General features: G+C 37.7%; 1 long non-coding RNA gene across 6 annotated transcripts in view; it reads left to right on the forward strand.

Moving 5' to 3' along the window:
• LOC143669098 (uncharacterized) overlaps nt 1-20,493 on the forward strand; it is a 526,175-nt gene that overhangs the window by 278,720 nt on the left and 226,962 nt on the right. For all 6 annotated transcript variants that reach the window (XR_013168699.1, XR_013168702.1, XR_013168701.1 and 3 more), the window contains exon 6: nt 5,565-5,684. This is a non-coding gene — a long non-coding RNA (uncharacterized LOC143669098). The remainder of the gene's footprint in view (nt 1-5,564; nt 5,685-20,493) is intronic.

Consider the following 20,493-nt stretch of genomic DNA (forward strand, 5'->3'; position numbering starts at 1 on the left):
GGTGCCAGGGCTGACACACCATGTTGGAAAAAGTTGATTTCTTCTTCAGAAAGTTTTACGTTGAATCACCATATAACCTGCCAAGTCCACTCCTAAAAGAATTGAAACAGGGACTCAAACAGAAGCTTGTACACCAGTGTTCATAGCATTATTCACAGTAGGCAAAAGGGCAACAACCCACGTGTCCACTGACTGATGAATGCACAAACAAAATGTGGTGTGTTCACACGGGGGTGGGGGGGGCTAGTATTCAGCCTTATAAAGGAATGGAGTTCTGATACCTGCCCCCTGGGGGTGAACCTTGAAAATGTTATGCTGAGAAACATAAGCAAGGCATATAAGGAAAACGTATTGTATGATCCCTTTCATATGAAATATCTAGAATAAGCAGATTCACGGAGACCCTAAGTAGATTAGAGGGTGCCAGGGGCTTGGGGGTGGGGTTGAGGAGGCGTTATTGCTTCTTGGGCCCACAGTCTTTGGAGTGATAAAAATGTTTTGTCATTGGTAGCACATCATTTTGAAAGTGTCTAATGCCACCGAATTGTAGCTTAGAGTGCAAATTTTTGTATTTTATATATATACACACACATATGTTACCCCAGACCCAAAAATGTTGGTTTAACCAGCTTTTTGACAGATTCCCTATTAACATCAAGGGATAAAGAGCCACTTTTAAGTATACAGCAGCACCCAATCTCCAGTTTACACAGTATTATCACAGGCAGTCTTATATTAGGCTCCTGGTATGCCTATGAGGTAGGTGGTCTTATTATCTCACTTTACATTTCTCCATGTCCATGGTACCATAGTGATTGATGCTAATGATTTTGACTTGGAGAAATCACAGAATTTTAAAGTAGGGAACTGTTTCTGGTTACGGGAACTATATAGTTTATCATTTGAATAAGTGTTTTTGTTTATGCTCAGAGGAGAGGTTTTTCTCTTCAAGATATTTAAATAGGCCAGTTACATTCGTGGGTATAAGTTTTTCTGATGAGGTTTTGTGACATTACATGTTTCTCAGAGGACATATTTTTAAATTGTATGTTTGTGGCTTGGAAAACGTTTACAAAAGTAGCATGGCATAAGTGATCTGGAATGTCAGAACCCCAAGGGTCTGATTGTGGCTTTGCTACCAATTAGCCCTGTGACTTTGAGCAGGGCGTATAACCTCTCTGACCTCCATTTCCTCATCTTTAAAATGAGGAGCTGGGGCATTCAGCAAGAATATACTAGAATTTCTTCTACCTGTTTTGCAGAAGTAAGTCACGTCCGGTTCTCAATGATACAAAACTTGAACACATTAAAATCATTTCCTAGTGAATATATGAACAATCATATGTCCCACACATACTGACAGACAGATGACAAGCATTGGAAGAAAGTTTGAAACTCTGTTATCTTCTATAGCCTGGGAATGAGGTGTTGGGGCCTGGATTATGTTTGTATTGTGAGTAGATGATCAAATTTCAAAGCATTGTTATAGCTTGCCTGCCTGCCCTGCTTTCTTCCATAATTTCTTCCTTCTTTCTTTCCTTTCTTCCTTAATAAGACAGTCAAAAAAACATCAGTGAGATCTGAGCAAAGAGGTCAGTCGGGGCCAAAAAGCAAATATATTGAAGGTAATGGGAGCCAGGCTCCTCTCTGAGAAAGGAGAGTTAACAAACATATAAAAGGGGAAGGGGGTATGAAATACACCCCCTGCAGTGAACTCTTCAGTCCAGGATTAGAATTTGAGGTCTCAGTGTAAATTCATGGCTGTCAATATATATGTATAGATATGGAAATAATACAAATGTTAAATATGTAATATAGATGAATGTTATATATAACAGACACATATACACACAAACACACACACACACACACTTCTTAATTCTGCTCACTGAAAGGGCTGAGAAGCAGTGACAGCCCAGTAAAATATAAGCACATACACCCCACCTGATTTTGGCCTCGAAATAGCATTCTCTGATCTTTGAAAAAAAAAAAGGTCTAGTTCTAGAACTGGGAAAGGGAGCATACAAGATAAGCCTTGACTGTCTCGTGCCAGAACATATGGAAGTGCTCAAAATCAATGAATCTGTGCTAATAGGACACAGTCACCACCTTGAAAGTATTCATATTTGGCAAACCTGGGATAATTTGAGCATCAAAATAATAATGATGGTATCATTGTATCTCATTGAGCAACCTTGGAATCCATAAGTCCACATGGATATGACTAAGTAAATGAATAAATGGGAGAAAAGAAAGCTCTTTTTTGAAATAGAATGCCATCTGATAAAAAGAAGAAATGTTGGAATTTGAATGATCATAATTTGGGGACTATAGTTACACTTCAGGTAGGAAACTCTAATGGCTGTTAAAATAAGTGAGTAAAAGTTAGAAAAGGATCAGGGTATTTATATAATCTTCAAGTATCTGCCCGCCATACATAATTATTCATTATTAAGGGAACCAGAGTAACTTTACTAGAGAAACCTAGAAGCGCCTTGCTGCAGTGATCAAAATTATCATCACCATGATGGGACAAATGGACATTCTTTGTCACTTGACAGGATGTGACAAGAACAGTGGTGCATCAGTGAGATCCCTTTCCAAAATACAATCTTGCGTTTTCTTGTGAGAAAACATCAGTAATCCAAGTACAGATTTGTAAAAAATAATTGTCCTGTGGTCTTCAAAACCATTAAGTTTATCACGATTAAGAAAGAACTGACGTTGAAGGACACTGAAGAGAGCTGACAACTGTGCAAGGTATGATTCTCAAAGTAATCATTTTTGCTAGAATGAGCATTATTGGGGCATTTAGCACAATGTGAATGGGGTCTCTGGATGAGGGGTGTATGAAAGTTAATATTTATTTAATAGAGCAGTTGTAGATTTATAGTAAAATCATGCAAGAAGTAGGGAGTTCCCATATCACCCCCTACAGTTTTCCTTATCAGCAGTTTGCATTAGTCAGGTAACTTTGTTACAAGCAATGAAACAATTTTATTATAATTCTACCATGAAATGAGCAGTTCATACACCTTGCATGCATCCAAAATTATTTTGAGATAAAAAAGTAGAAGAAAGCCAATCAGCTCAGGATTAAGGTAATTCAGAACACAGGGGTAAGGAAGACATTATCTATATTTTACAACCACACCTACTCTTTGAGACCAAAGGAAGAAAGGTTTATTTTGTTTGGAACCTAAATTTTAAGAAGCATATAATCTAAATCATTCTGTCTCGATAGTTCTTTGAATAACTGAAACACAGGGAGCCCAGAAGAAAAATGAAGGCCTTTTATCCTGAATAGCTTCATGTAATGCCTGGATACATCCTAGAATATAAAATAAAATTAAAATTAAAAAAGTAGAAGAAAAGAGTATAGATATGCTTAGCTTTTAACTTTTTATTGTACAATGTTAAAAGGAATAGTTTCCAAATCGTTTTTTATTTTTTAGATTTATTTGCTTAAAAATCTTATAAGGTAGAATCATTAAATAAGACTTTTAGTGTTGGCTTTTGTGAAATTGTTGTATAGGCAAGAATATAATTTCATGAAATCAGGACTTGTGGGACAACCCAGAGGAGTGGTTTATATGGCTACACAAATTCACCCAAATTTGACTGGGAAAAGGATCAGGAACCAGTGGCATGCTAGGTTCATCATTATGAATATCAAAAGGATGGTGAGGCATTTTAGATCAGTGGGATTCTGAGTGGGCTTCTGGAGTCAGACTGCTTGTGCTCAGCTCTTGCCCCTATCACTCACCAGATGTGTGACCTTGAGCAAGTGAACGGAACTCTTTGCTTCTGATCTCATCTATAAAATATAGGTATTTATATATTTTATATATAATATATATAAATTGCCTATCTCACAGGTTATAGTGAGGACCAAATGATTAATACCGGTTAAGTGCTGACACAGAGGAAGTGCTATAGAAGTATCTTACTGCTATTGCCGCTACTGTGACTACTGCTGCTATAATTTATTCATGCCAAGTAAAGCCTAGAGCAGCTGGTCAAGAGAAATTCCATTTGATCATTTGTTAGAAGTTTGATTCCTCCTCACACTCTGATGATAGAATGGCAGTAATGCCATTTATTTTTGGATACTACTACTGTGTACTGTTTCTTTAAGAACTCTTCCTTTATCCCCAAGGCCAGCTCCGCCCCACCTCCCCCCACCTTAGGGTTCCTTTCCTGCTTTGGAAAGGAGAAGGCACACAGTTTAAATATCCAGGAAGCACAGCAGAAATGAAGACAGGATCAAAGCAAAATGCAAAGAAAACAAGATTGGAGGGAGAATCAAGATCCAAGGGAAAATATTTACTTTGGCAGAAATGCCTAGGAAATATAGAGAGTGCAGGTCTTGCTTCAAGTTCACATGTTGAATCTCAACATGTTTACATATTGCAAGTGTAAGTCAATTTATGCGTCAAAAGGAGTTAGCAAACAGGGTATATCCCTAAAGGAGGAAGCTGAACTATTAATCAGTGTTGTCCACTGTGTACCCTGCCATCAGCTCTGGGCTCTCAGTCTTGCTTCTTTGTCTCCAACATTCTTCCAGTCAATCCTACGGCATGTCCCCCACAATGCTTAGATAGAATTAAGCATTGCCCTTTTTATTAAAATGAATAGTAAATAGTTTAATCTTCCTGTACTGAATAAGCTTTAACTTGGGACCTATTTCTTTTCACATTTTTGTACGCTGCCCCTATCCTAAAAGGATTCGAAGGAACAAATTGAATTGTGTATTTTGTAAATAAGTCCTCATTGTAGAGGATAGACCAGCATTAACAAAGTATAACCTGAGAGAAGGGACCAATTGACAGAATTAATTAATTAGGGGAAAGGAAATACTTTGTCAATGGTTGGGGAAAGAGCTTTGCAAGTGTAAGGTTTCTTTTCTCTCTCTCTCTATTTTTTCAGTGATAAAGAGTTTTGGAACCATGAGCATGTTGTAGTCATCTAGCACCCCCCTTTCAGTAACAGTGCACATCCTCAGGCATAAGATCCTTTGAGACAAGTCCCAACACTCAGCTGTTGGTTGTAGCTCTACATGTAGATTCCTTCCCTTATTCACTATCTTTTTACTGTATCACCCTATCTATAGTATTTTGAAGTTTGGATCACATTTTTGTATACTTTGAGAAAGACTACCAATCAAATGGGAATTAATAACCTAGGATTCCTCAAACCATCTGAGCGTTAAACATCTTCTTAGATTATATGGACATATGTCAAGGCAGTATGTATAGTGAATAAGAACCCAGGACCTGGAGGCAAAATCCCTGGGTTCGAATCCCAGCTCTGCCTTTTACAAGCTACTCCACTTTCTTCATCTGTAAAATGGCTGAGGGATAAAAATTAAATGAGGTTATATGGGGAAAAGTGCCTGCTAGATAGTAAGCTTTCAAAAAATGTTAATGAGTATGTATTTATCTAATGAGTAGAAATCAGAAACTTTGGTACTTTAAAGTCTTGCTTTTTTTCCTAGTTAGTAGTAGCTATGCAAAACCATCTTTCATACAAGATTCTAATAAATCATTGACTTTTGTCCATAGGCAAACTCATCTGGTGGGAGCTATTCTGTCATCATCATGCTGCAGGGATCTAGATCTTGACTTGGAAGTTTTTGAGAAGATTTTCACCATCTGACTCAATATCGCCTTTACTAACTAAAGGTAACAAGAACTTTTATTCACTTAAGTACATATTACTGGTTATTGAAGCATAGAAAATTTTAAAAAAAGTGTTCACATCTTGTGAAACCTAGACTATATCAAATAGGATTCTCATTTTTAATGTTGAAAAATTAAGGCAAAATACTAATACCAAAAGAAAAAAATAAGATACGGTAAATAAGGACAGAATCTTGTTTTCCCTTAAGCATCTGAAAAGCTTTATAAGGCTTTATTAAAAATCCTCTTAATATCAGTTTCTGAAGCCTATGATACTCAGTTGTTGAAATTATATCGTAAAATATGGGGAAAATACAAACTAAGGAGCTCCTTACTGTAGGCCTGAATTGATCCATAACTGAATAAGGAGGCCTCAGAAAAATGCAAATATTCCTGTAAAAAGCAGCACCAAGACAGCCTTGAGCCCCTCGTATTCTTGGCCAAGGACTGGAGAGATTTGATAGAGGAGAAAATCTCTTCTGAGACTCCCTGTTGATTTGTGCTGAAGTAAATTGTTTTATACTAATAAATATGGAAATTGTTTTTGTTTGTTTGTTTTTTTCCTTAAAGAAAATAGTAGGAATTTCAATAGCTTACTTCTTTTCCAGTTGTCTCTCTCCCTTATCTTCCACAAAAGTTGTTTCCACAGAGTTGTTCTGAACTTCCTCCATTCACCTCAAACTTCCATTCCCCACTGTTTTAGTTTGCCATCTGCTAAAACAAATACCATACAGTGAATTTCCTTAAACAATGGGAATTAATTGGCTCACGGTTTTGAGGCAAGAAGAAGTCCAAAATCTAGGCTTTTCTGTCAAAAGATTGAGTTCTGGAACTGGCTGTCAGCAATCCTTGGTCCTTGTTTTCTCTGTCACATAGAAATGTATGTGGTGGCCTCTCCTTGGCTTTTCTTCCCATTTCCATTGATATCAAGTTTCTGGCCAATCCCTGTGGTTTTTTTGGTCTTATTTTCACTCTACTTATAAAGGAGTCCAGCAATCCAGATTAAAACCCAACCTGATTTAGTGGGGCCACACCTTAACTGAAGTATCAACTTGAAGACATCTTTACAATGGATCCACAGCCATAAGATTGCAGACCAAGACCAAAATGTGTCCAAACTGGGGTGCACAGTTCAATCCATCACACCCACCCTCTTGACTCTTGCCTTGTCATTAGAACAGATACTTTACGCATGAACTCTCTCAACTTCTGTCTCTGTGCCTAGGCAGTTTACCTGCACTCCTTCTGTGCCTTTGCCACTAAAGGAAGGTGAGTTCCTGGCTCATTCTCACTCAATACTCTACTTCCCACACTCTGGAACATACTTTCTCCCTCCACCTCAGGAACCCATGTCAGTTTCCCCCTTTTCTTTTTCATCTAGGTTTTGTGACATCACTTCTTTTTCTTCTTCACAACCTTATAATTCTCTCTTTTTACCTGCTCACTCTTACTTCTTTCTTTTTTTTTACTTTAAAAATAGACTTATAATTCACAAATGTAAAGTTCACTAGTTTAAAATATGAAATGAGTGGTTTTTAATATAGTCACAAAGTTTTGCAACTACCACCTCTACCTAATTCTATAACATTTTTATCACTGTAGAAATAAACCTATTCTTTTTACCAGTCCCTCCCTTAAGTCCCTGGCAATCATTAATCTACTTTCTGGATTTACCTATTCTGGGCATTTCCTACAAATGGTTATCATATGATATGTGGCCTTTTGTGTCTGGCTTCTTTAACTTAGCATAAGGTTTTCAAGATTCATTCATGTTGTAGCATGTATCAGTATTTCTTTCCTTGTGGCTTAATAATATTCCACTTTAAATTTAACATATTTTGTTTATCCGTTCATCAATTGATGGACATTTGGGTTGTTTCCATTTTTTGTCTATTATGAATTCTGCTACTGTGAATAAGCACAAGCTTTTGTGTACAAGTTTTTGTGTGACATATGTTTTCAATTTCTTGGATACATACTTAGGAGTAGGATAGCTGGGTCACATAACTCTAGGTTTAACATTTTGAGGAACAGCCAAGCTATCTTTCCAAATAGCTACACTCTATGCATTCCCACCAGCAATGTATGGGGCTTCCGATTTCTCCACATCCTTGTCAACACTTGTTATTTTCAGTCTTTTTTATTATAGTCATCCTAGCAGGTGTCTTATTGTTACTTACCTTGAAGTTTCTTTTGGGCATCGCTTCCTCTGGGAAACTCTTCCAAGCATCCCCAATATTTCCTGGTCCAGGACTGTGTTAAAAGTCCCTCCTATATATTTTGGTAGCACCTGTGATTATCATTGTAGCAGCCCTCATCACGCTGAATTAATTCTAATTGTCTGTTAACTTTGTCTCTTCCATTGAAGTGTGATCCCCTTAGGGAGGGCACGAATATATCATTTCCTATGGTATCTCCAAGGGCTAAGCAGCAGTGCCTGGTACAGTTTCTTAGTCACATCTTTGACCTTCGTTTGTTTGTTTGCTTATTTATTTTGAGTGGGGTGGGACGTGGAAGGAGCTTGTGTATTAGACATCACAGCATTATCACCTGAACCCCTTGAACCTAAGAAGGGAAGTAGCATTAGCATTATTCATTAACTGACACCTAATTGTCAGGGGAGAGGCAAGATTTTTTCACCTGTGTTTGACTCTCTAAAAATTATTTTTTTTCTTTGGCTATTATACTAATATAGTTCTGTGCCTTAATTTAACAAGAAGTCACAAGGAAAGAAATAGGAATGCCTCACAAATCTTTATAAGGGAAAACACTTAGATGACTTTTAAAATATAAATCAATTGGCCATTTTTACTTTGACTTTTAAAGGCGTAGCTGATTGGAAACTGACTGTTTCTTTTAAAAATAGTGTCAACGACATTACTAGGTTAAAAATGTTCCAAATGTAGAAATCAAAGACAGTGTCGTGAAATTTGTGTACCTTCAAAAATAATGCTTGATTTTGATGGTGTTTAGTTAGAAGTATCTGAAGTCTGAAATTCATTAGCATCAGAGTTGACAGTTCCCCATCAGTGCTGGGGAACAAGAGCTGGAAGTATGATTAAACATAATCTAGAGGCTTAAAAAATAAGTCTGAATTAAAAAGTATATCCAGCTTGGAAGTTGACTCATCTTAACTTTCGTTACCCTCTGCACAAGTATAGAATATAAGGTGTCCTTAATTCGTTCTTTTTAGCATATATACTGAAAATCTCATTGTCTTATAATCAATATTTAGATTTTGTTTGCTGTATTTATGTCCCATGAAGAGTTGTTTTAGCTTTTTAGATTTTCCTTAATTGAAATAAGAAGATGCTTAGACTAGATAGGCATTCACTTTTTTGACAGTGTTTTCAGTGTATTTGTTGGAAATCCTGTCCAGCTTCTTTGCTGCGATTTTGGTCTGCTTCTGGAATGAAGAGGAAATGGGGGAGGGAAAGATAGACACAAATGTAAGTTGGACCCACATCAGTGAGATAGTATCAGATGAGGCCTAAGTGAATTTGGCAGATGCTGTTCTCCTGTTTCCTACTTAAGAACACACATATTGTTACTTAGAATAACACTTAAATTTCTTCCATACTTCTAAGGATTTTTCTTCAACTTCAATAACAAGCTTTAAGTTCAAACAGGAACCAGGAATGAATGCTGAGTGTTTCTTTTTTCTTAAACATGTGAATGTGCTTAAACCCATAATTTTGCCATTGAAGTTTGGTCAGAGAATAGTGCAGTAGATACCCTTTTAAGCATGAGAATGTAAGTGTGGTAGGAAAAGGGCCATGGAAGGAGCATAGGGAGCACAGTCTTGCAGTCTGTTTTCATTTCCTAGGGTGTTCAAGCAAATGCCATGAAATAGATCCGGTTAAACTCATGGCCATGTGTGGGCCTACGGTTTTGAGGCTAAAAGAGAGTCCAAGTCAGGATGTCATCAGGACGTTATGCTTTCTTCCCCATGAGTGGCGTGCTGGGGCTGGCTGCCGGCGAGTCATGTGGAGGCATCTCCTGACCTTCCCTTCTGTTCCGGGTTCTGTCACGTCCAGCCTCTTGCTTCCTGCAGCACTCTCTCTCTTTCTCCTTTGCTTGCTTGTCCACTCTAGTTTCATTCTGCTTATAAAGGACTCCAATAATAGGATTAAGACCCAACCTGATTGAGTTGGATCACCCCTTAACTGAAGTAGCCCCGTCGAAAGGCCCTACTTGCGGTGGCTTCACGCCCGCAGGAATGGATTAGCTGTGAGAACGTGTGTTCTTGGGGTACTTGCAGCTCCAAACCACCTCAGAGTCATGGAGGTCTCAGTTTGAATACTTATTTTTCCCCACTTAATTGCCTGAACTTTGCAAATTAATCTCTAAGTATCTAGTTTTCTTATATGTAAAGTAAGTATATTAATTTCTACTTTATGGATTTGTGACAATAAATGATAAATTATTCTTTTTATTTTTATTGACAAATCTTCACATACATAGTCCTTAAATGTGTACAGTAGCTCACAATATCATCACGTAGTTGTGAATTCATCACTGTGATCATTTTTAGAACATTCGTATCACTCCAGCAAAAGTAATAATAAGGAAAAAGAAAAAAACTCCTACATCTCATACGCTTTACCATTCCCTCTCATTGACCACTAGTATTTGGGATACCCTCTATCCCACCTATTTTTAAAAATTTTTTCCCTTTTTTTTTTCTTTTACTCATCTGTCCATACCCTGGAAAAAAAAGGAGCATCAGACACAAGGTTTTCACAATCACACAAGTCACATTGTAAATGTTGTATCTTTATACAGTTGTCCTCAAGAATCAAGGCTACTAGAATACAGCTTTACAGTTTCAGGTACTTCCCTCCAGCCACTCCAATACACCATAAACTAAGAAGGGCTATCCATATAATGCCTAAGAATAACTTCTAGGATAACCTCTTGACTGTTTGAAATCTCTCAGCCACTGACATTTTATTTTGTCTCATTTCTTTCTTCCCTCTTTTGGTCAAGAAGGCTTTCACAAACCCATGATACTTGGTCCCAGCTCATTCCCTGGAGTCCTGTCCCACATTGCCAGGGAGATTTACACCCCTGGGAGTCATGTCCCATGTAGAGGGGTTAGGCAGTGAGCTCAGCTGCCGAGTTGTATGCTCATCCCTTTTGACTATACCTGTTATACCCTATTTGCTTATCTCACTCCCTGCACTTTTACCTCACCTCAACAGCCAGCTCTTTGCCACCTTTTTTCCTATCTCATAGACCAGAAGCCTCTTCTTCCCAGAGAGAAATTATATTTCTTTTCCAGGTGCATGGTATATGGATTCTAAGGAATGTAATTCTTTTGAGGTTTTTATTTTTTTATTATTTTTTTTAATAATGCATCTCCTAACTTAATCTGTTTTACAAGTAGTTGATTATAGCTCTAGCTGATGTCTAGGTCAAACCCAAGCTGAACTGGACAGCGCCTGGGTATCCCTATACAAAAGTTGCCCTCCAGGCACCAGTTTTCAGTGGTGTGCGCCTCTCCATTTTTTCTGACTCGATGGCTGTCAGGATGGGGTTAATGATGCTCTAATTCTAAACCTCTACATATATTCTCCTCACTCCTCTTGGATGCTGCTGCAAAGGTAGAAACAGTTTTGCAGCCCAGTCTTCATTGTGCTTTTTCTCTCACTTAGCCCACAAGTGTCTAAACCCTGTTTAAATACTTAAAAACTCTTTGGCATTAGCCCAGTGCCTGTGTTTTCTGGTCAGACCTTCCAGTATAAGTAGGACATAGCACTGCCCTTAACAGAGAATATTCAGTTAATTTGGAATAGAAATTGTTGTTTCCTTTTAATTTTTGGTTATTGAGTTGAAAATTGGGCACTGCTGGCTGACGTTTCTATCTCTTATGCAGCTGCTCTTCCTATTCTAACTTAGCTTTGTGCTGTCTCCAGGTTTTTGTTTTAGTATTTTAGGTCTTTAGCATTTGAACCCTCTTCATATTTTACAACTCTCTATTTCTAAGAAAGGATCCATAGTCTTATATATCCACATATATTCTCATATGTTTAGGAAATGTTAAAATATTCCTTTTTGTGACTGTGAACGTAGTTGATGCCACTGAATTGAAAACTTAAAAATGGATAAAGTGGGAATTGTATATTATGTATATTTTACTACAATATGAATGGAAGAAAAAAAAGATTAGTGGTGGCGAGGGGCTCAGGTGGAAGGGATGAGGAATGAGCAGGAGGAGCGCAGCATGTTTTCAGGGCAGTGAAACGATTCCTTGTGACCCTGTAATGGTGAACACACAGCCTCAGGTATTTGTCAGACCTGACAGCGTTGAACAGTGCAAGGAGGGAGCCCTGATGCAAACTATGGACCTTAGTGACAAATAATGTATCAATATTGGTTCAGCAGTTACAGCACATGCACTATCATATTCATTCAGGAGGTTAATGATGGGGAATCCAGGTGGGCAGAAGGGGAGATATGGGAACTCTGTTTTGCCTTCTTGTTTTTCTGTAAGCCTAAAACCTCCCCCCAAAATAAAGTCTATTACTCATTAAAAAAAAAAAATTCCCTTTTGCTTTTTACAAGTGGCATCACATTTTCTGTTTAGTTTTTGGCTTTAGTCCACCAACCCACGACTGAACTAGGGATGAAAAGTCACTGTCCACTGTTTAGGTTGGAATCACCTGTAAGGAGCTGGCCTGGGCTGTTGCAATCCCCCGGGGACGCGTGTGTTAAAGAGACGGCAGCACAACAAGAGGGGACGCTTTTTCAATTCTGCTTTCTATGCTTGTGCTCTTGTTCATGCTTCTTGTTTGTCAGTGTCTGTATGGCACCATTATTAGCATCCCAGAAACTCGCAATAATGTGCTTGTTATTACCTAGATCAGTGTTTTAAAATTGAGGACTGTAATCCATTGGTAGTTTATAAAATCAAGTTAATGGGCAGAGAACAGCCAGAAATAAAAAAAAGAGAGAGAGGAAATAGAAAATAGAGTACATTGCATGTAATAAATCATATGTGTGGTTCTGTAAAGTTTTTGTTTGATGATGCATATGTACTTACATAGGTCCAGGCATGCCCATGTGAATTGATTTTGGGTGGATGCATTTCTTCATTGTATTTCTTGTGTCACTATGAAAGTTTGAGAAAAATCAGTCTTGGTATAGTTTTGAGTTTCACAGACAGAGCATTATTGTCATTCGGCTTTTTGAAAAGAACATTTAACCGGAGTTAGGAAGCCTGGATTCTTGTTACTGTACCATTTTTTGAGCTTGAACAAACCCCTGATCTTCTCTGCTTCCTCCATTCTATCCCCTCTCCAGTTGCCCAGTCTCTCACAGCTCTACATTTAGAAACCCCACGCTGTCCTCAGGGCACAGCTGATTTCCAGGTATTTTAAGAAAGCCATGGCTCTGATGACAGGATGAGATGACACTTCGGGTGCCAAATTTGTCTGCAGCCTGAAAACTTGCTCTCTGTGCTTTATCACTAGGGTAAAATGTATTTGAACTCTTTTTTTTTTTGCATGGGCTGGCACTGGGAATCGAACCTCGGTCGCCAGTATGGAAGGCGAGAATACTGCCTGCTGAGCCACCTTGGCCCACCCATGTTTTAACATTTAAATAGCGTTGCAGTATGGTAGATGACATCTGATATGGCTAGGTGGCCTTTCACTGTTCATGGATAATGGAACTTCCTGAATTCTAGGACTTGTCTTAGGTTTACTAAATTAGTGGTGACTTAAGGTTCCATATATATGAGAAATGAAGACACTGACTTGATGCTAATTTAGCTACTAATTTTATTTCTATTTCTGACCCTAAACATTTAAATGTGTTATATATGGAAAGCAGAGTTCTTGGATTAAAGTTGTCTCCTATGGTTACCTGCCTTTAAATAATGGAGGATGAGGGTGGCTAATTCTATGCATGTTAGCTATGACTGAAGGTCATAATCACCCATGTAGAATGCTACCATTTTGTGTCTTTCAAATTTTTCTTCTTTTAGTCCTTACGCTTCAAAAAAATTCTTTCATAATTGAGATTTTATTGTTTTTTTTTGATGAGCAGTGCACAGATATTGTGAACAATTTATATACGCTTCTGAATATACATACCAGATATCTAAAAGCCATGTAGTTGTAATTCTGTCCTAAAGTTATTCCAGTGGCTTTCCAACTTAAAATTTGGAGTCAGCTTTTCCTAAAAAGGATATCAGTACCAATATCTTCACATGTTGATAAGCTGCTACATCATGATCCCACTAATTCATAATTTAATATCATATACATGACAAACTCCAGTTTCTAACTTCTCACAGCATAGATAAAGTTATGAGGAAAACTGGATGACCACAGCCAAAGATTTTACAGAGTACACACAATTCTGTCAGGGAGAGCCAAGATCAGGAAGTACATTTCTTTAACAAACAATTCTGCTAAAAAATATGGGAATAGAAGTAATTTAAAATGTTTAAAACATATGAAATGCTTGGCTCTGACTAAATTACCATTTAGTATGCATTGTATTATAGGATATAAAAGCTGCCCCCAAACTATGGGATGTTAAAGTGACATCCAAGGCAGTCAAAGCCTTCCGTAATTCAATATCCCATTATTTTCTGGTTGTACAAAAAAATAATAATAGGTAATAACAGCAAATGATTTTACCTCTTTAAAAATGCATTTATACTTAAAAAATGGGATAATGTGGGATCCCAATCTCCTCCTTAAAAATTCTGCTTCTAGATCTATTAAAAAACTTGCATTTGCAAAGTAACTGATAAAAATATTCCTCTGAGTTGTACAAGAATGGGAATACTGGTACCACTGATAAGTCTTGAAATGAGATATTAATCATACTTGACTTCTTTCCCTCGGCTTCGTCAGAAGCTGGACTCTCTTCATTTTAGTTTCTATATTTTCTGCATGTAAATCTTTAGTTTCTTGGTTAGCTACTTGGGCCTGTTTTTCTTTTGCTCCCCTTTTCCATTTTGCTTCCATTTTTTAATGGGAGGATTTATCCTTTCCTGCTGCCACTTTGGCTTTGTTTCTGCTTTTGCAGGAGCAGGTTCAGCCAGCAAGCTGGTCTCTCCTTGGGCACCTTGGTGACAGGGTGGACATGTATGGGATGCTGAGAGCTTTTTTGATACCAGGCTGCTGGGTGCTGCAGTTCCTCTCACCTCCTGAGCTACTGAGACCTGTCCCCTTTAATTTTCTTTTTCTTTTAAAAGAATACTGTTTTGCAATACTTTCAAATTTACAGTACAGCTACAAAAATAATCCAAACCCTGTACAGAGAGATCCAACACACCCCTATTTACCCCCATCCCAGTTACCCAGGTCCAACAATTTTAACATTTTGCCATATCATTCTCTATCTACCTATCCATCTGTCCATCTGTCTATTTATCAACCCATTTTCTGATATATTATGATACCTGAACACTTAATACCACCATGTACATTTCTGTAAGAACAAGGATATTCATTTATGTAACTGCTTTATTATTATTATTGTTTAACTTGTGGAAACATATTTACAACATAAACCTTCTCATCTCAACCACTCTCAAGCATATCATTCAATGGGATTAAATTACATTTACAATAGTTTAGTACCTTCATCACCTTCCATTACTAAAACTTTCCCATCTCCCCAAATAGAAATCCTACACCCATTTCGCATTAGCTCCCCATTCCTCTTGAGCCTTCCACTGGCAACCTGTATTTAATTTCTGTCTCTATGAGTTTGCATGTTCTTCAATATTTTCTTTGTAATTACCTTGGGGCTTAAATTTAATTGTTTTCTCTTGCTTTGATACAACCTTAACTTCAATATTATACATAAACTATGTCCCTGTACCCCTCTGTCCCTCTACATTACAAAGTTCTTGTCACAAGTTTCATGTTTATACATTGAGTCCGTTACATTTGATACATTTGTCTTGTAGATCCTGTAATAAAAAAGTAGAGTTATAAACAAAAAATACAATAGCACTGGCATTTGTATTTACCAATGTCATTACCCTCACTGGAAATCTTTATTTCTTCATGCTCCTCTAATCTATTACCTACTGTCCTTTCTTTTCAACCAGGAGAGCTTCTTTTAGCATCTCTTGTGGACTGGTCTAGTGCTGACAAACTCCCTCAGCTTTTGCTTTTTCTCTCATTTTGTAAACTGCCAATTTCATTGAGATATATTCACATACCATATAATCCATCCGAAGTATACAATCAATGTCTCACAGCATCATCACCTATTATGTAATCATCATCACACTCAATTTTAGACCTTTTTCGTTACTCCAAAAAAAAAAACAAAAAATAGACTAAAAAAAAAAAGGCGAAACCCAAATACTCCCCCATACCTCTTACCCCCACCCCATTATTGAGCTCTCTCATTTTTGAAAGACATGTTCTTTTGAATATAGAATTCTTGATTAACATTTTGTTTTATTTCATTTAAGCATTTAAATATGTCATCTCACTGTCTTTTTGTTTCCATGGTTTCTGCTGAGAAAAATTGGCACTTAATCTTGCTGAGGCATCTTGTATGTGATACACTGCTTCTCTCTTTGGACTTTCAGAATTCTCTCTTTATCTTTTGCAATTTGCAGTTTGATGACACTAAGCTGTGACATGGTTCTGTTCGGAGATTTTTTGAAGAGTTGTGGATATGTATGTTCATGTCATTTGTTAAATTTGAAAAGTATCCAACTGTTAGTACTTTGAATATTCTCTCTGCACATTTCTCTTTTTATTCTCCCTCTGGGAATCCCATAATGCAGATATTGATGTACTTCATGGTGTCTTGCAGGTTCCTCAGACTTTTTTCATTATTTCTTCTTTCTTGTCCTCAGACTGGATGATTTCAATGGTCTTATCTTTAAGTTCTCAGATTCCTTCTTCTCCCAGCTCCAATCTGCTATTGAACCCTCTAGGGAATTTTTAATTTCTGTTTCCGTGGACTTCTGCTCTGTGTGACTACTTTTCAGAAGTTCTGTCACTCTGTTGATATTCTCTGTGTTTGCCTGTTATTTTCCTGATTTCCTTTAGTTCTTTATCCATGCTTTCCTTTAGCTCTTTGAGCATATTTCGAACCATTTTTAAAAAGTCTTTGTCTGTTATGTCCCAGGATAGTCCTTCTTATTGGTGATTTCTGATGCTTTAATGCTCTCCATTGCCTGGGCACTTGTCACCTCCTTCTTTTTATGTTTTGTAAGCTTTTGTTGAAACCTGGACATTTTGATATTTTAATGTGTTATTATTGGAAATATCTGTGTCTAAGCTTCTATCCGGCTACTGTTATGAGAAAGCTTTTCTTGAATGCCAGGAACTAATGGGAAAAATAAAAAAGAAGGAAAAAAAGAAAATACTTTTCCCAGTCTGTGCAGATGAGCCTGTATGCTAACTGACAGAGCTTATCCATGAAACAAGTTGACTGGTAAACTCCAGGCCAAAGTGTAGGGGCTTCCGTGGGCCTCCCGGATACTTTTTTGCCCATACCACTTGTCTTGGACATATGCGTGTGACACTAAGAACCAGCCCCGCAGCCTTTATGTAATTCCAAATGTCTGCTCTGCCCTAGGAAATACTGTCCTCATGTTCTAGGCATTACACTTAAGTCTTACAGCCAGCATTCTCTTGTCCCAGGCAGCATGACTTGACTCTTCTCCTGTGGTGCTCTGCAAGATAGTTCTGTGGATCTACTTTTGATATGCAGAACGAATTCTGGGGTAGCGAGTTCCTCAGGCCACCGCCATTTGGCCAGACATACATGTTCCCAGCGTTTGCAACAAGGGAAGCGCTGTTCCCTGCAAACCAGGGCCGGGAATGCACACTGCTCGTGGGCCAGTGAAGGTGAGGAAGGGGCCACTCAGGCCACCTGAGATCCCACTGGCCTTAAGTAGTCTTTCCCTTCAATCAGTGTACACGCTATTACTGCACTCCTCCTTTCTGGAGCTTTGAGAAAGGTATTCCTGTCAGTTCTTCTGGTTGTTTAAAGCTTTTGTCTGAACTAAACCATTTTTTATGGCATCATCTGGTGGAGAGTTCAAAGGGTAGTTTTGAGGCTAGACATCCAAATTTGAGGGGTCAGCAAGGTCATGCTTTCTCCCTGAAGACTGTGGCTGGCTTCCGGCAGACCTGGCAGTTCTTGGCCTGTATGGGTGACATGGTGATGTCTTCTCCTTTCTCCATGTTTATTTTCCTGAGATAACTATCTGGATACCTCTCTTTAACCTGCTACATCTCATTCATCCTTTAAAGCTTACTACAGCCCACACATCCTTCCTCTCTCCCTCAAGCTGCCTGGTTGCCCTCCATTTATGTCCCTAGAGTTGTGCTTCTTGCTAAAGCCCTGCCTCGTTGTATCAGATGGTCAGGTTTATATCTCTGCTTTTGCACTTTCTTAATCTGAAATTCCTATATGGCAAGAACTATGCTTAAAATAGGAATTTAATAAATATTTGATAAAGCAAATTGAACATTTTAGTAAATGACTTTGAAGTAGTTAAAAGTATTAAAGCACATTTAACTCATGACGTTAAATTAAATTATGCCAAAGGAAATAATTGAAAAGAATTCGATGATTTCTTATCTACCAGTTGCCCTCACCCCACTCTTTATCCTGCTTTTATCTGTTTGCATTCCTGGGGGATGGAGATGTATATGTGGGGCTGGTGGAAGCAGGGGAAAACATTTATGCTTTGTTTTCAAAGCTGAGGTATCATTTTGTTATACAGTTGTAGTTCCAGGTCTTTCAAAATGACTGTAAATACCAAACTTTACTGATCAATATCCATATAAAAGTGAAATGTTGAAATCTGGATGGTAAAAGTGTGAAAGGTGAAGACATCAACCAATGCATAAAGTATAAAGATGAAGATACAGATGAGGATGCAGATGGAGCTATTTCTTCCTTTTTGGAGGTGGGGAAAGGTGAGGTGGAGGCCTTGGATGTGGAAGATTCCATTAAGCAAACTCTCATTTATGGCAGCACACTTGCTGACAGACACACATTCCCCTCTGTCTTCCTTCATAGTTGTCCAAGAACCCAGCCATTCAGTGTGTATGCATTCATTACTGAATGTTTCCTTAAAACATATGCAGTGTTTCATGTTTTGAATTTATTGTAGCTTCATTTATTTTAATTTTTTATCATCACACCAAAACAACATACAAACATGAACATTCTTAACATACAAGTGTACTTTCATTTTAACTTATGGAAATGATATTGAGTTATATAATCCATTCTGTTTCTTAATTTCTCCACTTAGCATTTTGTTTTAAGGTCCATGGGGACTGCTTTGTACACATCTCCAATCCATCATGTCCTACAGCTTGTCATATGTCGCAGTGTGCCAAAGAATAGGCTTTACTTATATAATCCATCCCAGAGTTAGACACCCGTGCTTTTCCAACAAGGGGCATGTCAGAGGCTGTTCATAGCAGCATTGTCTGTGCTGAGGTGAGATGGAGAAGCACAGACAATGCTGCATGAACAGCCTCTGACATGCCCCTTGTTGGACTTGTATTGAAACACCAAGGGGAATTTTTTTGAAATCTGAAGTAACAGTAAAATTGTTGGGTAGAGGGCTTATGTATATAGTGTCAATTCACTGAGAACTCCCGGGTTGCTCTCTAGATGGTTCATCAGTCAGCACCCCACCAGCAGTGTGAGAGTTTACATACCCACATTTCCTCCAGTACTTAGTATTATTCGGCATTGCAGTTTTCCCTGTTCCTGTCTGATGGGTATAAAATGACATCGTTTGGTTTTACTTTGCTTTTATCTGATTACGGATGAATTCAGTCTTCTCTTCCTGTGCTTGTTGTCTTTTGGCTTTATCTCTTCTTTAAATCCCCCTTCAAATTCATTGCAGTTTTTTTTTTTTCTGGTGAAGGTTTCCTGTTGGTTTTTGAGAGTTATATATGTATTCTAGACAGTACAGAACTGGTTTTAAACATTACAGTTATTCTCCTACTCTGCCATTTTTCTGTTAACTTTGTCTATCATGTTCTTTTACTGAATAAAAGCCCTTAATTTTTATTTAATCAATTTCATCAATATTTTACTTTTGGAGCTTTGTGACATAAATTATTCCCTATCCCTATGTCATAAAAATTTGCTTGAATTATCTACTATATTAACTTTAAAGCTTTATTTCTCACACTTGGGACTTTATCCATCTGGAGTCCATATGTGTATGTGATGGTAGGTTGGATTATCCAGTTTTATTTTTATCATATGGTGATTTTGTTTTCTCAACAAGTTGTGCCACCTTTGAGTTCTTTAATGTGTTCTATTTAACTCTTTGTTCTTTAGCCAAAGTTCATGTTGTTTTATTACTTGATATTTGTAGTATATTTTAATACCTGGCAGAAAAAGTCCCCCATATTGTTCTTGCTTTTCAAAGTGGGTTTAGTGGCTGTCTTTTTTTTTTCTTGTATCTGTATGAGAGGGTCACATTTCATTATTTTTCCATGTGAGTATCCCATAATTGTAGCACCATTTGTTGAATTTTTATTTGTTTGGTTTTTGTTTGTTGTTTTACTTGCTTGTTTATTGGGGAAGTGCATGGACCTAGAATCGAACCCAGGTCTCCTGCATGGTAGGTGAGAATTCTATCACTCAACTATCCTTGTTACCCCTCAAAGGGGACTTAGATATCTGTGAAGTTTTATTTTTCCACATGAATTTTAACATAAATGCAAATCTATTAAGTTTCTCAAAACACAACCAAAAATTTTATCGTGATGATAGCCTCCATTGCGATTAGGTTAATTGACTCATTGAAGATTACAGAACCAGAGAATGAAAGAAA

The sequence above is a fragment of the Tamandua tetradactyla genome, chromosome 25 (assembly GCF_023851605.1).
Source record: "Tamandua tetradactyla isolate mTamTet1 chromosome 25, mTamTet1.pri, whole genome shotgun sequence".
NCBI lineage: Eukaryota > Metazoa > Chordata > Mammalia > Pilosa > Myrmecophagidae > Tamandua > Tamandua tetradactyla.